Here is a 17,500-nt window from a genome sequence, read left to right on the forward strand (position 1 = left end):
CATGTCATATATTAAATATATATATACATGCCATATATTAAATATATATACATGCCATATATTAAATATATATATACATGTAATATATTAAATATATATATATACATGTAATATATTAAATATATATATATATGTAATATATTAAATATATATATATACATGTAATATATTAAATATATATATATACATGTAATATATTAAATATATATATACATGTAATATATTAAATATATATATACATGTAATATATTAAATATATATATATGCATGTAATATATTAAATATATATATACATGTAATATATTAAATATATATATATATACATGTCATATATTAAATATATATACATGTAATATATTAAATACATATATATATATACGTGTAATATATTAAATATATATACATGTAATATATTAAATACATATATATACATGTAATATATTAAATATATATATATACTTTTCATATATTAAATATATATATATATATATACATGTCATATATTAAACATATTTATACATGTCATATATTAAACATATATGTACATGTCATATATTAAACATATATGTACATGTCATATATAAAACATATATACATGTCATATTAAATATATATACATGTCATATATTAAATATATATATACATGTCATATTAAATATATATATATACATGTCATATATTAAATACATATACATGTCATATATTAAAAATATATACATGTCATGTATTAAATATATATACATGTCATATATTAAATATATATATACATGTCATATATTAAATATATATATACATGTCATATATTAAATATATATATACATGTCATATATTAAATATATATATACATGTCATATTAAATATATATATACATGTCATATATTAAATATATATATACATGTCATATATTAAATATATATATATATATTCATGTCATATTAAATATATATATATTCATGTCATATTTTAAATATAAATATATACATGTCATATATTAAATATAAATATATACATGTCATATATTAAATATAAATATATACATGTCATATATTAAATATAAATATATACATGTCATATATTAAATATATATATATTTACATGCCATATATTTAATATATATATATACATGTCATACATTAAATATAAATATACATGTCATATATTAAATATAAGTATGTCATATATTAAATATATATACAAATATACATGTCATATACTAAGTATATATAAATATACATGTCATATTCTTAACATATATATAAATATACATGTCATATACTAAATATATATAAATATACATGTCATATACAAAATATATATAAATATACATGTCATATACAAAATATATATAAATATATATTATATATATCATATCATATATATAAATTATATATATCATATATATATATATATATTATATATATCATATATATATATATTATATATATATTATATATATATCATATTATATATATATATATATTATATATATCATATATTATAGATATATCATATATATATATCATATATTATATATATATCATATATATATCATATATATCATATATATATCATATATATATCATATATATATCATATATTATATATATATCATATATATATATATATCATATATATATCATATATTATATATATATATCATATATATATATCATATATATCATATTATATATCATATTATATATATATCATATTATATATCATATTATATATATATCATATATATATCATATATTATATATGTTATATATTATATATGTCATATAAAATACATATATATTCATGATATATATATATGAGGTATATATGTCATATATATTAAGTACAAATTGTATATTACATATATGTATGTCTTATATTTAATGTATATATATATGTCTTATATTAAATATATATGGCATATATTAAATGTATATATATGCAATATATTAAATGTATATATATGTAATATTTATTAAATGTATATAATTAATATATATTACATGTATATATGTAATATATACTGAATGTATATATGTAATACATATTAAATGTATATATATATGTCATATAATATATGCCATATATTAAATGTATGTATGTCATATATTAAGTGTATATGTATCATATATAAAATGTATATATATATATGTCATATAATACATATATATATGTCATTAAATGTGTATATATGTCATATATTAAATGTGTATATATGTCATATATTAAATGTATATGTAGGTCATATATTAAGTGTATATGTAGGTCATATATTAAATGTATATATAGGTCATATATTAAATGTATATATAGGTCATATATTAAATGTATATATATATGTATATATTAATGTATATATGTCATATATTAATGTATATATGTCATATATTAATGTATATATGTCATATATTAATGTATATATATCATATATTAAATGTGTATATGTCATATATTAAATGTATATATGTCATATATTAAATGTATATATGTCATATATTTAATGTATATATGTCATATATTTAATGTATATATGTCATATATTTAATGTATATATGTTATATATTAAATGTATATATGTCATATTAAATGTATATATGTCATATATTAAATGTATATATATGTCATATATTAAATGTATGTATATATTATATATTAAATGTATTATATATCATATATTAAATGTATATATATATATATATGTCATTAAATGTATATATATGTCATATATTTAATGTATATACATGTCATATATAATATGTCATATATTAAATACATATATATCATAATTAAATACGTATCATACTAAATTTATATATGTTATTAAATGTTATATTAAATATATATCAGATTAAACATATGTCATAATAAATATATATTTGTCATAATAAAAATATATGTCATAATAAATATATATATATGTCATAATAAATCTATACATATATTAAATATATATGTATATGAGAAATATATATATATATATATGTCATAATAAATATATATATTTCATATTAAACATATGGCATAATAAATGTATATTTGTCATAATAAATATGTATATGTCATGAAATATATCTATATGTCATAAAATATATATATGTCATTAAATATATGTATGTCATTAAATATATATATAGGTCATATTAAATGTATATATGTTATATTAAATATATATATTGTATATATATATATATATGTCATATTAAATATATATATGTCATATAGTAAATATATATGTCATATAGTAAATATATCTATAATATAAAGCTGAACATCTGTGTGTATGCGTGTGACTTGTCACGAATAGACTTCTATATGGTTGACTATTTTAAAAAAACTGATTACATATTATGATAGAACATGTATCGAGGGAAAGGAATGGGTATGTGTGATCTGCCAGAACGGTAGTTCATAAAAATTGTGAGGTTTTCGTTCGCGCCTGGCTCTCAAAGTATGGAAATAAAAAATGAAAAAAAAAACGTTTACAAGGGTTTTTGATATAGATGTACATAAGAATACTTTGATAAGTATGTTTCAACTTAAATAGGCGTTGTATAATAAAATCGTGGCGTATGCGTTTTCGCCTGTACTTCATGGAAATATGGCACAAACTTTAACAAAGACTTTCATGTCTATTTGCATAAGTATACTTTGATAATAATGTTTTAGTTTGAAGAAATATTATATAATAAAATTATTGGGTGTTCGTTCGCGCCTGACCTCCATTGAATGTAAATATGTCACAAAGTTTAACAAGGTTTTTTAAAAGGGGATAGGGTCCACAATAACACCTTTACTTTAAGCTTAATTCATGTTAGCTTTTATTTATTTTTTTGAGTTGAATCATATTGTGTGGACTGAATGTACCTCATAAGTTCAGGTTCTTATTAAAGTGAAAGACAAACAAAAAAAAAGTCGGAACTTTAGACAATTCTCGACACAAATTTTGCATGTTTTTTTCCTTCTCCACTTACACGTCGCACTCTTTCGAAAACAGATAAATAGATGAATAATAAAAAATAAGAATGTTACTTGTAATTGTGTCAAAAGATTCTGCTCACGTGATTACGTGTCTTTTTCAAAACATTTACATAACCTTTTGTACAGCGTACTAGAAGGAATTCAGTTGTTTACAACCGTTTCTGCGTGTTCTTTCCATAATAGTTCTACCCTGAATGTGACGGCGCAATACTACACCGTTCAATACTGTAAAACTTACACGAATCTCTTCTGGTTGAAAAGGGCGCCATTTTTTATTCATATTTATATCGATTCTTTACTTTAAAAACTAAAGTAATTACGGGTTTACTTCTTTAATATTCCATTTTGCTGTTTCGGATTATTTTACTAAAGTAAGTAAAGCTTCATTATTTTTCAAAACTGTTTCGTGTTTTTGTTTTTCGATATTTCGTCGATATTATTTAGTAAGATTGTTTAGCAGAAAGCCAACAAGCGACTACCCGAAAAATTAAATATACAAGAAATAAATGTTACCATAGTCAATCAAATTTCAGTTCATGTTTTTTTTTTGTTTTGAAATAGGTTTAATGCTCTTGAAATAATTTCAGCGAACCAAAATTGAAACGAAATTTGAGGCGATAACTACTTAAATGAATTTTTATATAAACTACATATGCCATAATCGAATATTCCGCAAGCACAAAATAACGGAAAATATGAAAATAGATTTATAAATATTCCTTACGTTGACGGAACTCTCTTAAATTGTTAACACAGAATGCTCCGGTGCCCCTCCTTCAAATTGAAAACGGGACTCTCCATTTCAAAGTGGCTGCCATTTTTTTTTTAAATCAGTTCGTGCATTAACAACCTTTTTTTTAAATACTTAAAAATACAATCCAATGAACTTTTCTAACATAAAAGTAACTTTTATTGACTATGGTAACATTTATTTCTTGTATATTTATATTATTATATATATAACATTTTCTCGTTTGTAAGGAAACATCATTTTGTTGGTGACTCTTGGCTACGAATGGAAACAAAGTTGATAAAAAAATATATTTTGGCGAAAATTATCTTTACTCTCATCATATTTCTCTTAGGGTAAAATATTTTAATATCAAAACCTATCTCTTTACAACCCCCTCCTTTTCATAACCTATCATACTTTCATCAAGCATAGTCCATTTTCTGTAGGCTGTTTTTGAACCCAGTCAACGACGGGTACTTCTGCTAGCATATATAACTATATTTTTAATATATGTATATAAAGTATATATATATATATATATATATATATCAAGCCAACACTGCACACTCATTTATATAATACATACACACTCGTGTGCTTGTTGTATGCATATATCCCATAAATATGGTAGTGTTTATTTTATTTATTTAAACGTATTTTTTTTATTTTGAAAGTGTATTATATGTATGTGCGTGCGTGCGTCCTGTAGTGGTTGAGCGTATACTTGTGTGTAGATATTATTCCATAATGTACTAGCAGCTAGGGCCGACGTTGTCCTGGCTTGAATGGGGATCAGCAAGGGTTCATCTTCCATACTTTTTCATCGAAATAATTAACCGCCTATTTTTAGTCGCTTGCAAGCGACTCTGTTAATCACTCCGTCAGTCTGTCCGTAACACTTTTGTGGTTTGCCTTTTTGGTTAAGATCAAAGGTCTGTTAATAGATGCTGTTCTTAGCTTTTTAAGCTTTTCTTGGCCTTTTGGTCAAGATCAATGTGTAGTATCTGTTCTTACTACATGCTGTACCTATTGTGATCTAAAGTGGGGAATCACTTTTCTGAATTAATTTAATGTAAAATGATCACCCACTTTACAGCCAATCAGTCTCAAAGCCATTCAAATCATTCTCCATATTATTCAAGTTGTTTTTGAAGGATTCGAGTCATTTTTTAAGCATTGCAATCATTCTTAAGGTCATTAAATTAATCCTTAAGTTCATTTAAGTCATTCTAAGTCATTTACTTTTTATTTATTTAAGTCATTTCAGCCCATTTTTCGGTCATTTTTGTTTATCTTTAAGAATTTCATGTCAATCCTACATTCACGCATTTATTCATTACACGAGAGCACGCGACTAATGGCTATCGGCCTTGTTTTTAATCAAATAGATTCATTTCATGCTCTTGTTTGGGACTTCCCCTGCTACAATACAAAATTCATATAAGACCATTCCCAGTTACATTAAGTACTTTGGTTACGAATTTCAAAATATCACCTCAGCTGTTTCCGAATCCATAATGAACGAACACAGACAAAATTCCATTTATAGAATAGTAGAGATAGAGAAGTGCTACGGGGCTTCCATAATATTACTGATTACGTAAAATGCAAATTCATGACATTCATTTATATGTAGTGATCCTATTCCCAATAAATTCACCATTAATATTAGTCATTGCGTACTTTGTTTTCGGGATTATAATTATCATTCACACCAAGTTGTATGACTAACAATTATATAAATTTCTTAATTACAATCACCATTTTTTTATTATTACGACAAATACATGATTATCGTTCATGGATTAAAACCACAAACCAAACTACAGAAACCTCTTTCCACTATGACACGCAACATAGAGACAATAATCTTTAATAATTCATAGAAGTCTTGCAAGATATAGTCTATCTTTTTAACGCATATTTTGACCTAATGTTACATTTTAAAATAGACGCCATTCTTGAGAAAAAATATATTTGCACTCGCAAAAATTCCCAAAAAGTTAAAAATGAACTAAGTATTTACAGATAAAAATACGGACATTTCAACATGTCTTACAGCTTTATTCATTTGTCATAGCCCGTAGGAAAAAAGATTGGGGTTGAAAAAAAAAAAATGCGTAAACGGTACAAAGAGTTTTATCGATTTATTGGGATTTTGTTTTCCTTTGTATATTCGATTCACAACTTAAGAATTACTTTTGCTTATATTATTGGGAAATTTGCAAATATATATATATATATGAGAGAGAGAGAGAGAGAGAGAGAGAGAGAGGGGGGGGACGGAATTTACAGATGAGAATATCGCAGGAATCGAATAGCTTAAGCCGAAGAGCACCTGTGTTAAATCCCAAAGCAATGAACAAGAAATTTTCTGTTTCTTTGTAGACATTTTTTTTTTTTGATCGAGGAAGCAAGTTATGATCGCATCAATTCATGTAAGCTGCATAAATATACGAGGTCACGTTAGAAATGAATCTTGTTGCGAAAGTATCCTAGTAGGGGCTACGGAACATTATCTAATGCTGCTGTTTAAAATTAAGCCTATCTGCTTGTGTTGCAATAATATAGGATAATCTGAGCTATTTCTCAGAAATCTACTTTTTTTTTACATACACACACACACAAATATACACACACATATATATACACACACATACACACACATATGATGATTGCAACGTCTTGTCAGACGAATGTCACTCCCTCAGACACTTCAAGTCCATGAGCCCAATTGCCTGAGGGAGTATCTATACAAAAATGATGTTACAGAGTCTTAGCTTTGTATGACTCTCTCTCTCGGTTCAAAATGTTGAGGTCCAGCAACAAGCAAGAGCAAGATAGCCAGCAACAAATTAAACAGCAGACCAACTTAATGCGGGTACTGGTCTCCCGCTTTATGTTTTTTTAACTCAGAGATTTGCTGCTCCTAGAAAGGTTGCTTTCAACACGGGTTGCGGGAGCCCTCTCCACCCCAGCACACACATACATACACACAAACACACACGGTGCTAGTTGGTCGTTGACCCCGAAAAAGGGTTCATTCGCCCTTTTGAAGGTCTAGTTCTTAATCCTTCAGGGAGACTAGCCACCCTCCTCACCAAACAAGTCTGGTGGAGGGATCAGTTTAGTCGCCGGTGACCCGATTATGAGGCGGGTAGTACTGGGTTACATGGTACCAGTAGCATATGACATAAGCTGACATTATATAATATACACACACACACATATTATATTATATACGGACAGTTGCCGGTCGCAAGGTACGATAACCATTATATTTTAATTAATGCAGAATACTAATCTATTATAAACAGACATATCGTGTGTATTAAAAGCAAGGTTTAATCACTTTTAAAAAATGAAATAAGAAAAACGAAAAGAAAATGAGACATATGCATGCGAGTATTATATTTTTTTAACCGTTCATTTTGTAAACAGTATGTAAAAAAAGAAATATTCGAGCTGAGATTGAAAATCAAACTTAAAGACAGCGAGTTAAGTACAATAACCATTAAGCCAGCTTGAAACGATCTTTAAAACGTGTATTCACACCTATTTATTCTTAATATACGTAATCTGTTAAGTGACCGATTCACGCATGTGTATTCGTGAAACATTTGACTAACAGTGAAAAAAAAAAACCGATGACCCCTCCCCACGTATCAATATTTCAATTTTTCAATTACAAAATTCGTGCTGTGAATTCGTTTTCTCTGCTACTGCTATGGCGCGATATTTGGCCTAGAAAATCGTCTGAGTTTGTAAACGCTTATTTTCAACTCAACCCTGCCTTCGTGACGTCATGCTATGTCATCAGACTATTAACCTCAAGGCTTCGGGTTCGAGCCTACCTCCCTCCCAGAACTTTTTTCGCTGTTTTTCTTTGTTCGTTTTTTTTTTTTTTGTGTGTGTGTTTTTTAAATATTTAAACAGGGTTTTGTTTTAATCTGCTTCAACACACACACACACACACACACACACAAAACACGGGAGCAACGCCGGGTAACCCCGCTTGTTAAACATAAATAAAAATTAAAAATCAAACGAGTGATTTGACAGGGTTATTCTAAATCTACGACTTACTTTAAGGACTTTTTCCTCTGTTCGATCCTTTTTCATTTCGGAATCTCATAAAAAAATCAAATCGAATAATTGTCCGATTAGATGTTTACTTAACACAACTAAATAAAATAAAAAAATGAAGACGGCATTTGTTTGCATTTACCTCATTCTTTTGCCTGTCATTCAAAACGAACTATTTTCTACCTGGGAGTTTTTGCAGGAATTATTCTATCGTCACTTTTTCTATCTTGTTTGTTTCTTTCTTTGTCTCTATCAGGTTTATTATTGGCTCACAACGAGCTTTCGCACGGGTCATCAAAGATCTCTCCTTGAAAACAGTCCGTGGTGTTCCCTGGAATCTGAGTGACAAGAAGTCTTCCCAGTTTTCTAGTTCTCTCCACCTCTTTCGATAGTATTTGCAAATAAATCTGCATTATCGCAACAGCTGTTTATCATTGATTTCTCGTTGGCAGCGGCTATTGGTCTTCACTGGAATTTAAGTGGCAATAAGCCTCCCCAAGATCCCAGTTCTCTTCGCACTTATACAGCGGAAATTTGATCAGTGCACTCTTCTCGGTCTTTCCTTCCTCCTTGACTCTACTTGGCTGTTTGGTCTCTTATTATTATTATTATTAGGATAATTATTATTATCAGGATTATTATTGATATTAAGATTATTATCATTGTTATTATTAACTTTTTTTTCCTTTGATCGCATATTTTTTACTTGTATATATGGCGAACGAGAATGTACTACATTGCCCTCTCTTGAAAAGGATAATACTAGCGTGGATCACAAAAATACTACATTATATTGCATTGCAAGAGGAGGAGGTCATGAATGGGACGATGATCTTATACTACCAGAACACATAGTACAACACCCTTTTCCTGAACAGATCACTGAAAGAGTACAATTAATAGAAGTGACAGTATGGGTGCGGAATCAGACAGCTATTAAATCTCTATAATTACTTATTATTCTTATTCCTATTATTATTATTATTATTATTTCTGTTACTATTATTAGTATTGTCGTCGTTAATACTATTCTTCCTATTTACAATGCCTCCCCGCGTGGCAGAGTTAGACACCAGGGTCTTTTTTTTAACGTGGAGAAAAGGAACAAAAATAAAAAAAATTCTCAGTCATGAAGGATTTCTCCTCCACTGACAGAGAACAAGAAATTGAAATGCAGCATCTGAAGAACAGATACTACACTTTGATCTTGACCCGAATGCCAAATTGTTGTATACAATAGAATTATAAACTTCAGCAGCAGCTGTTACATTTACTTATGACGTTGGCATTTTAACTTATTTTGTAAGTTTCATTCTTAAGTTCTCATCTTTTTCTTTTTATTTTATCTTTATTAGTTTGTTTTATTTTTTGTTTCATTTTTTTTTCCATCTCGTCTTAGCCCGGAACCAAGGCTGTCAAGCAAACAGTTCGAAAAAGAAGAACCACAATCGCTCACTACTTATTTAGTGGTCTATGTGTTCTTACGTAGTCTGTTTCACGCTAGATTAACGACATGTTCAGTAGAGCTAGGCATTCATAGTTCCGCAAGGTTTGCCTCGCCAGGATTATTTGCCATCTACTTTTTCGCTTTCTTGGGCAGCTCTTCACATACTTTCTTGCTTAGAGTTAAACCCCATCATAAATAATAATATTAATAATCTATATATAACATGTATTATTATCATGTACATATATTCACACAGCGTCTCCAAAGTGCATACATACAAATACAGTCAGATACACAGGAGAAAATTGAATACACCTAGAATAAACCTAAGTTATATATAAAATAACTTGTATACACATTGTGTTTGACTTTTAAAACGAACCACTTATTTTATATATTTCACACATAATGTGCTGTATATCTGTTTACTTTTATCCGTCTGCGTGCATCCGTGTGTATACATTGTTTGGGGAAGCCCGTCTTATAGAGTAGCGTTGTTTATGCGTGTACATGTCGCGGCATCACCGCAATTGTTTTAATCAAAGAGCCAAACCGAACATAGATTTGGAATAATCCAATTAAATTCTATGCACTTATTTATATAAACACTAATAGGCCGCACGGCATTGCCTCGTCTAAAAAATACGCTTAAATATGATATTTTGATTTATGCAGATTTCGTATTCATTATATTATATTAGGCCCAATATATTGTAATGATTTAAAACGTGTAAAAAAAAAAAAAAAAAAAAAAAAAAAAAAATGACTCGTGCGCCACAATCGAGAATCGAAACCAAAATGTTTAGCTTACGATTTACTTTTGCTTCTGCTTTCAATGTCTGGGCAATAAAGACATGTTAGCTGCAAAGCTAAAAATTAACACAGGAACCAATAGCTACTACGTTATGCATGCATATTCGAAATGCCAGCGTTCGACCTTTACCTGGCAATTTTTTTTTTTCTAACTTTCACACTTTTGTTCGGATTTTCCTGGGATAAAGCATAAATATAAAGTTTCGCATGTGTTCAAATACCCATATATATGGAGTTTCATGTGTGTAAACCAAAACCTGACAGGAGTTTGGTAAGAAAATTTCTTAAACAAATATATGTACGCATACATAAATATATATAGAAAGAATTTTGCGTTGACTATAACGTTTTACACAAATATAACGCAAGTAAACCATGTAGAATATCTACATGAACATAATTACACGTAATAGATAACTAAATATGATTATGCCATGAGAAACCGAAAAAAAACTAATAGGGAATTAATTAAAATGAATGTTGAAAAGAATATGCAAATTAGCTAGATCTTTTGTTAGTGAATGCAATTCCACAGCCCATATATAAGAAAATTGTATTTTCTTTTGAAATAAATAGAAAAAAAGTATTTTAATACGAATATCAATACGCAAAAACAAAAAAATATATAGGAGTGTAGATGTGTTAGACCTCTTGTGGAATCCCTATAAGATTAAAAGTGCGGTTAAAATAGCATTGTAAACAAATTTTTAGTGAATGTTAGCGTTGGTTTTCCAGTTTTATATTTTCTGTTATCAAAGTGAGCAACACACAGTTTATAAGGATCATGACTCATCAGTTACCGTTTTACTACCAGTAAGAATATAAAACCAACCTACCGTATATGTCAGCGTATAAGGCGACCGTCAGATAAGAGGACGTACAAAATTAGAGCAATTTTTTAATAAATTAATCACATATCGGTTGTATGAAAACGACTGCTAAATCACGAAACCATGTTTGATTAGCCTAGATCAGAGATTGCAACACCCGATATCTTATGAAATATTGTTATTTAAAGATGATTTTTTTTTTTTACTTTAACGGTCGTCTTATACGCCGAAATATACGATATCTCAAGATTAGTCTTTCTAAATAAAATCCTCGTACGTATTTGATTTCATTGACTTATGAAAATTAAGTTTTCTGGAAGTTTTTTCCTTAATGTTAACCAGTCGAACTATTTAGATCAACACGGAGACGTAAAATAGGTTTACTTTTGTATCTCTACACTGAACTCCTAATCAGTTTAAGTAGGTTTTTTAAAAAAAACATGATATTTTTATCGGTGGACGTGTAGACAACAGCGTTCGAGTTCCGTTCTAAAATTTAATGCCATCTCTAAAGGTCTGAATCCCACATAACATCGTTATTGTTTTATATAGTTACTAGCAGTTCCGCCCCGCTTTGTTCGGGTCCTATGTACTATTCATATCTTTATATATATATATATATATATATATATATATATATATATATATATATATATATATACATACTAGCAAAATTACCCGTCGTTGACTGGGTTCAAAAACAGGTACAGAAAATGGACTCTGATTTATGAAAGTATGATAGTTTATGAAAAGGAAGGGTTGTAAAGAGATAGCTTCGAATTTGGGGGTATCAAAACCAAAGCAAAATATGATGAAAGTAAAAATAGATTAACCTCATAATTTATTATACCATTCCTGTTCACACTGAAACACTTATCACAATATTCTCTGGATCTATATTAAAAAACCTTGTTAAACTTTGTGACATATTTACATTCTATGGAGGTCAGGCGCGAACGAACGCCCCATAATTTTATTATACCATATTTCTTCAAACTGAAACATAATTATCAAAGTATACTTACGCAGATAGATATGAAAAAGTCTTTATTAAAGTGTGTGCCTATTTCCATTCTATGGAGGCCAAGCGCGAACGCAGACCCCACACTTTTATTATACCATCCCTATTTAAGTTAAAACATACTTATCAAAGTAGTATTATGTATATATATATCCAAAACACTTGTAAACGTTTTTTTTTGTTTTTTTTTTATTTTTTTATTTCCATACTTTGTGGACCAGGCGCGAACGCAGACCCCCACAATTTTAATGAACCACTGTTCTGCCAGATCAAACATACCCATTTCCATGTCTCGATACATCTATCATTCTATGTAATCAGTTTTTTTTTTTTTAAATGCTCAACCATATAGGAGCCTATTCGTGACCAGACACACACACACAAATTCAGCTTTATATTATAGATATATATATAATGTAACTAGTTTGACTTATGTCCAGGATACCTACATCTAAAGTCTCAATTGTTTAGACTCGAAATTGGCGAAGGAGTTTTGTAGGGTCTACAAAGTTCAACGTTTCAACTTTGACCTCTTGTCAGACATATTTTCCGCCCGAAAACTGATGTAGGTTCCTTTTTAGATTTTACATAAAGGGTATTCAGACATGCAGCAAGCTTTTTAATCAGTTTTCCAAGTGTTTCCAATTTTCCAGTTTTCCAAGTGTTTAGACCAAAAATTGGGGGGGGGGAGTTTGGTAGAGTTTGGTAGAATTTTCAAAGGCCAAATCGTTGAACTTTGACCCCTTCACAGCTGAATTTCTGGCCAGAAACATTAAAAACATTTTCTCAAATCTCAATATCTCTTATGTCAAATCTCGAGTCTGTAGACTGAAAATTGACAGACTAGTTTGGTAGACACACAATTTCACTTTTCTAAACATATTTTTATTTCTTAGCCGACAGGCATCGTTAATTTGAATGCACTTTTTTATTATTAAGTTTTAACATTAAATCAAAACTTATATTATTTGAATTGGAACGAAGATGAGTAACATTTGAGAAACTCGACATTAACTAAGAATAAAACGGGAAAAAGAATAAGAACAAGACGGAGACTAAGAAAATACACGTTAAGCTGTAGTTCTTTAGTTTTTAACCATGTCGTCTATTTAATCTGTTAAATAGAGTTTCAAGTTCCTGACGAATGTATATAAGACAATTAGTTGTTAAAAAAAAAAAAAAAAAAAAAAAAAAACTTGACGTCAGTTTATAAAAAGGAATGACAATTTATTTTCTGTTTCTTCCTTTCTCAATGTGCTATGGAGAGAGAGAAAGAGACAGTGGTGGAGTGTTGTGGGTGGCATCAAATGACAACTGGTCGTCTCGGTGCCCTTCTCTCTGATTTTTTCCTTGGCTGTCATTTGTTTTTATTTACAAAAACTTTAGATGGGAATTTAATTTTCCATGCTCATTCCACTGGCCCTTATTAAATTCATCCGAGTCCAAATTTCAATATGACTGTTTTCAAAACTTGTTAATTTAAGAATGTTGATTTCAAACTAATGCACTCTTCTTTTAATTGTTATGACTTTTGATGTCATTTCTTGATTTGAAGATTTCCACAATATTTGCGTGTGTGCATCCAGCTCCATATGCGTGTATGCACAAGCAGCAATAATTCTGGCTTTGCCCAGAATATTATTCAACATTAGCTGTGCAAAAAGATAGGTCAAAATTTAACATTTAGAATCGAATCGAAGTAAAACAAATTTAGCCTAACAGATTCTGGATATGTATAGTAATTATTTCAGTTAGTAATGTTGTTTGGGCTTTATCCGACACACACACACACACACACACACACACACACACACACACTGCCTTGTTCATTCTCTGAATATTTCGAATGATATTGCAAGACAGTCTCCATAGTCTCGAAGCAAAATTACGCACGCCAGCCTACATCAAACTTTGGTGTCACGTGATGATGCAGTGACGCCTATAAAAGATGTTAAATAAGCAGAAGAATTTCCTTTTCCGCCGTTGTGCACGTTTCACTCGGATTGGCAACATTACGATAGGCTCATACCAACCACCCCCCTTGTTCCTCCCCTCTTTGTCCTATAATTCCCCACCTCTACCTGCGGGAGAGCCAGGGAAAAAGTCGACTGAATCACCGGTTTAGCTTCAGTAAAGAAATAAAAGCATTAAAAAAATAGCGATGAATTCTATAAGGAAGCAAAAGCAGTTCGAAACGTATCTACAATTGTTTGACGATACTATTATAATAACAACACATGTGTTTTGTCTTAACCAAGAGTAATTAGTGTGGATATATATAACTTGCATAACGAGGGCGGAAAAATGAAGAAAGGGGGGGGGGGAGAAGAAAACAATTCGAGTAAAATACAGGATGTCCCAAAATTATATGACGCATTTGTAGGTAAAAAAATTAATAAGGAAAATATTTTTTTGATTTTTTTTTTTGTATGTACATAGAACGTCTTAATTATTATACCGGCCAAATGTTTTCCATCGTTGCTAACACGCGTTTGTAAACGTTCACGAAAGTTTTCAATAACTCGATGGATCATTTCAGGTGGAATAGCAATAATTTCAAAACAAATAGTTCGTTTCAATAATTCTTCAAGAGATCAAGAGCAGTGGCCGAATATTTTTTTATTTCAAATATGCCCACAAGAAAAAAAATCGCAGGCGTTTAGATCAGGCGATCTTACAGGACAACCAATATAATCACGCAAAGAAATCAAATGATTAAGAAACATTGCCTTACAAAAAATAGAAATAAATAAATAAAAAAATAAAGAAATACAGATATAAATGAATTTTGACCTGATTAAAATAAAATGGCATTGTACGTACCTTTTAAAAACTATTTTATTTAATTGTTATTTAATTTTTTTTTTACCTACAAAAATGTGTCGGATCATTTTGATACACGCTGTATAATATGGTTCAAATGATTAAAGTCAGATCATTTTTCACAGGATCGTGTCCTAACGAGGAAGCCTAAAAGACTTACGTAGGATTGAATAAAAGCAAAGTTCTTGTCAGGAATATCAGACACAGAATGTTCCTTATTATTCAAAGTATCACCAAATTTCACATTAAAATTAAAATAGATAAATTCTTAAATTCTCTTGAGATGAATCGAAGAAGTAAAAGATACCCCGTTTACATTTGTATCATTTCTATTTAAAAATAATCAAGTAACTGAACATAAGCAAACGCGTGTATTTAATTTTTAGACACAACAGAGGCTTACGTGCCGGAAGTAAGTAAAGATACAAAAAGACGTGGGTGTGTGTGTGTGTGTGTGTGTGTGTGTGTGTGTGTGTGTGTAGGACGGGTGGAGTACGGATATGACTGATAAGCCCAATCTTTGGTTGAAAATTTCTATTGCAGTGGGATCAGAGAATCATAACAGATGTCGAGGGCTTCAAAGCAGTGTCCTTCCTCTCTTTGTTGCGCTTCTCTGCAGCAACCTTTCGTTAACTTCCATATTTGCAGGCACCGTCACGAAAAACAGCCCGCCATTTGGCTCTATCGAAAGCTGTCTGCTCCCATGATGACGGATCAACGTTGAAGGCCTTCGGTGATGCCTTCAGAGAGTCTTTAAATCGTTTTCTCTGGCTGTTTGCGGAGCACTTGCCATGTTGGAACTCAGCAAACAGAAGCTTCTTGGGTAGTCTGTAGTCTGCCATGCGGGTTACATGACATTCCCAGTGAAACTGAACCTTCATCAGGATAGTGGAGATGCTTGGGAGTTCAGCACGAGTGAGGACTTCTGTGTCAGGTATCCTTTCCTGCCAGCCTATGTAAAGCAATTTCCTCAGTCTGGTGGTGTGGAAGTGATTTAATTTTCTAGCGTGCCGTTGGAAGACAGTCCACGACTCACATCCATAGAATAAGGTGGTGAGTATGACAGCTTTATAGACTTTGATCTTTGTCATGATTATACCTCTTCTGTCCCATAATTCTTACACAACATTACTCAAGGGAAATAACTACTTTACTATACTTAAGTTATCCTACTTACACACTTTAAACTAAAGACGGAATGAAAATATTTTAACTACACACATTAGGATATTAAAGACTTATAAGGTAACAATTATAAGCAAATTGCGTAACAACATTTGAATAGTAATAAAACATGTTATATTAATTTTAACAAAACCTAACACTAATCTCAACTTCAGAAATTAATTTAATGCAACCCTATCCGACTGCGTTACTGATATATATATATATATATATATATATATATATATATATATATATATATATATATATATATATCACCAGCTTCCGGCATTTATATGAAAGCCTCTACCGATTCCCACTTCTTTTTGTTCCCTTTAATAAAGATATATCCCTCGAAAAGTAGAGAATTTACGCCACAATACCATGTTGCTGCGATGTTAGTAAATAAACATTTTAATATTGTCATTCTTTTACTTTTTATCTCGTACTCAGTGTCCTCCTACAACACTGCATTGTAATAGGCTTCAAACAACTCTTTTTATGTACATATATACTAGCAAGCCAATCGGCGTTGGCCGGTCGCAAAATACACTTAAATATGATATCATAATTAATGTAGATTTCATGTTTATTATTATAGAGCAAAT

General features: G+C 29.5%; 1 protein-coding gene and 1 pseudogene across 4 annotated transcripts in view; one reads left to right on the forward strand and one right to left on the reverse strand.

Annotated features, from left to right (window-relative positions):
* Positions 1–17,500, reverse strand: part of LOC145241443 (LIM domain transcription factor LMO4.1-like) — a 332,041-nt gene that overhangs the window by 148,575 nt on the left and 165,966 nt on the right. The window lies entirely within an intron of this gene.
* Positions 5,673–5,798, forward strand: LOC145241833 (U2 spliceosomal RNA; annotated as a pseudogene).

The sequence above is a fragment of the Euprymna scolopes genome, chromosome 20, assembly GCF_053919585.1.
Source record: "Euprymna scolopes isolate OS-2025 chromosome 20, ASM5391958v1, whole genome shotgun sequence".
NCBI classification, from domain to species: domain Eukaryota; kingdom Metazoa; phylum Mollusca; class Cephalopoda; order Sepiida; family Sepiolidae; genus Euprymna; species Euprymna scolopes.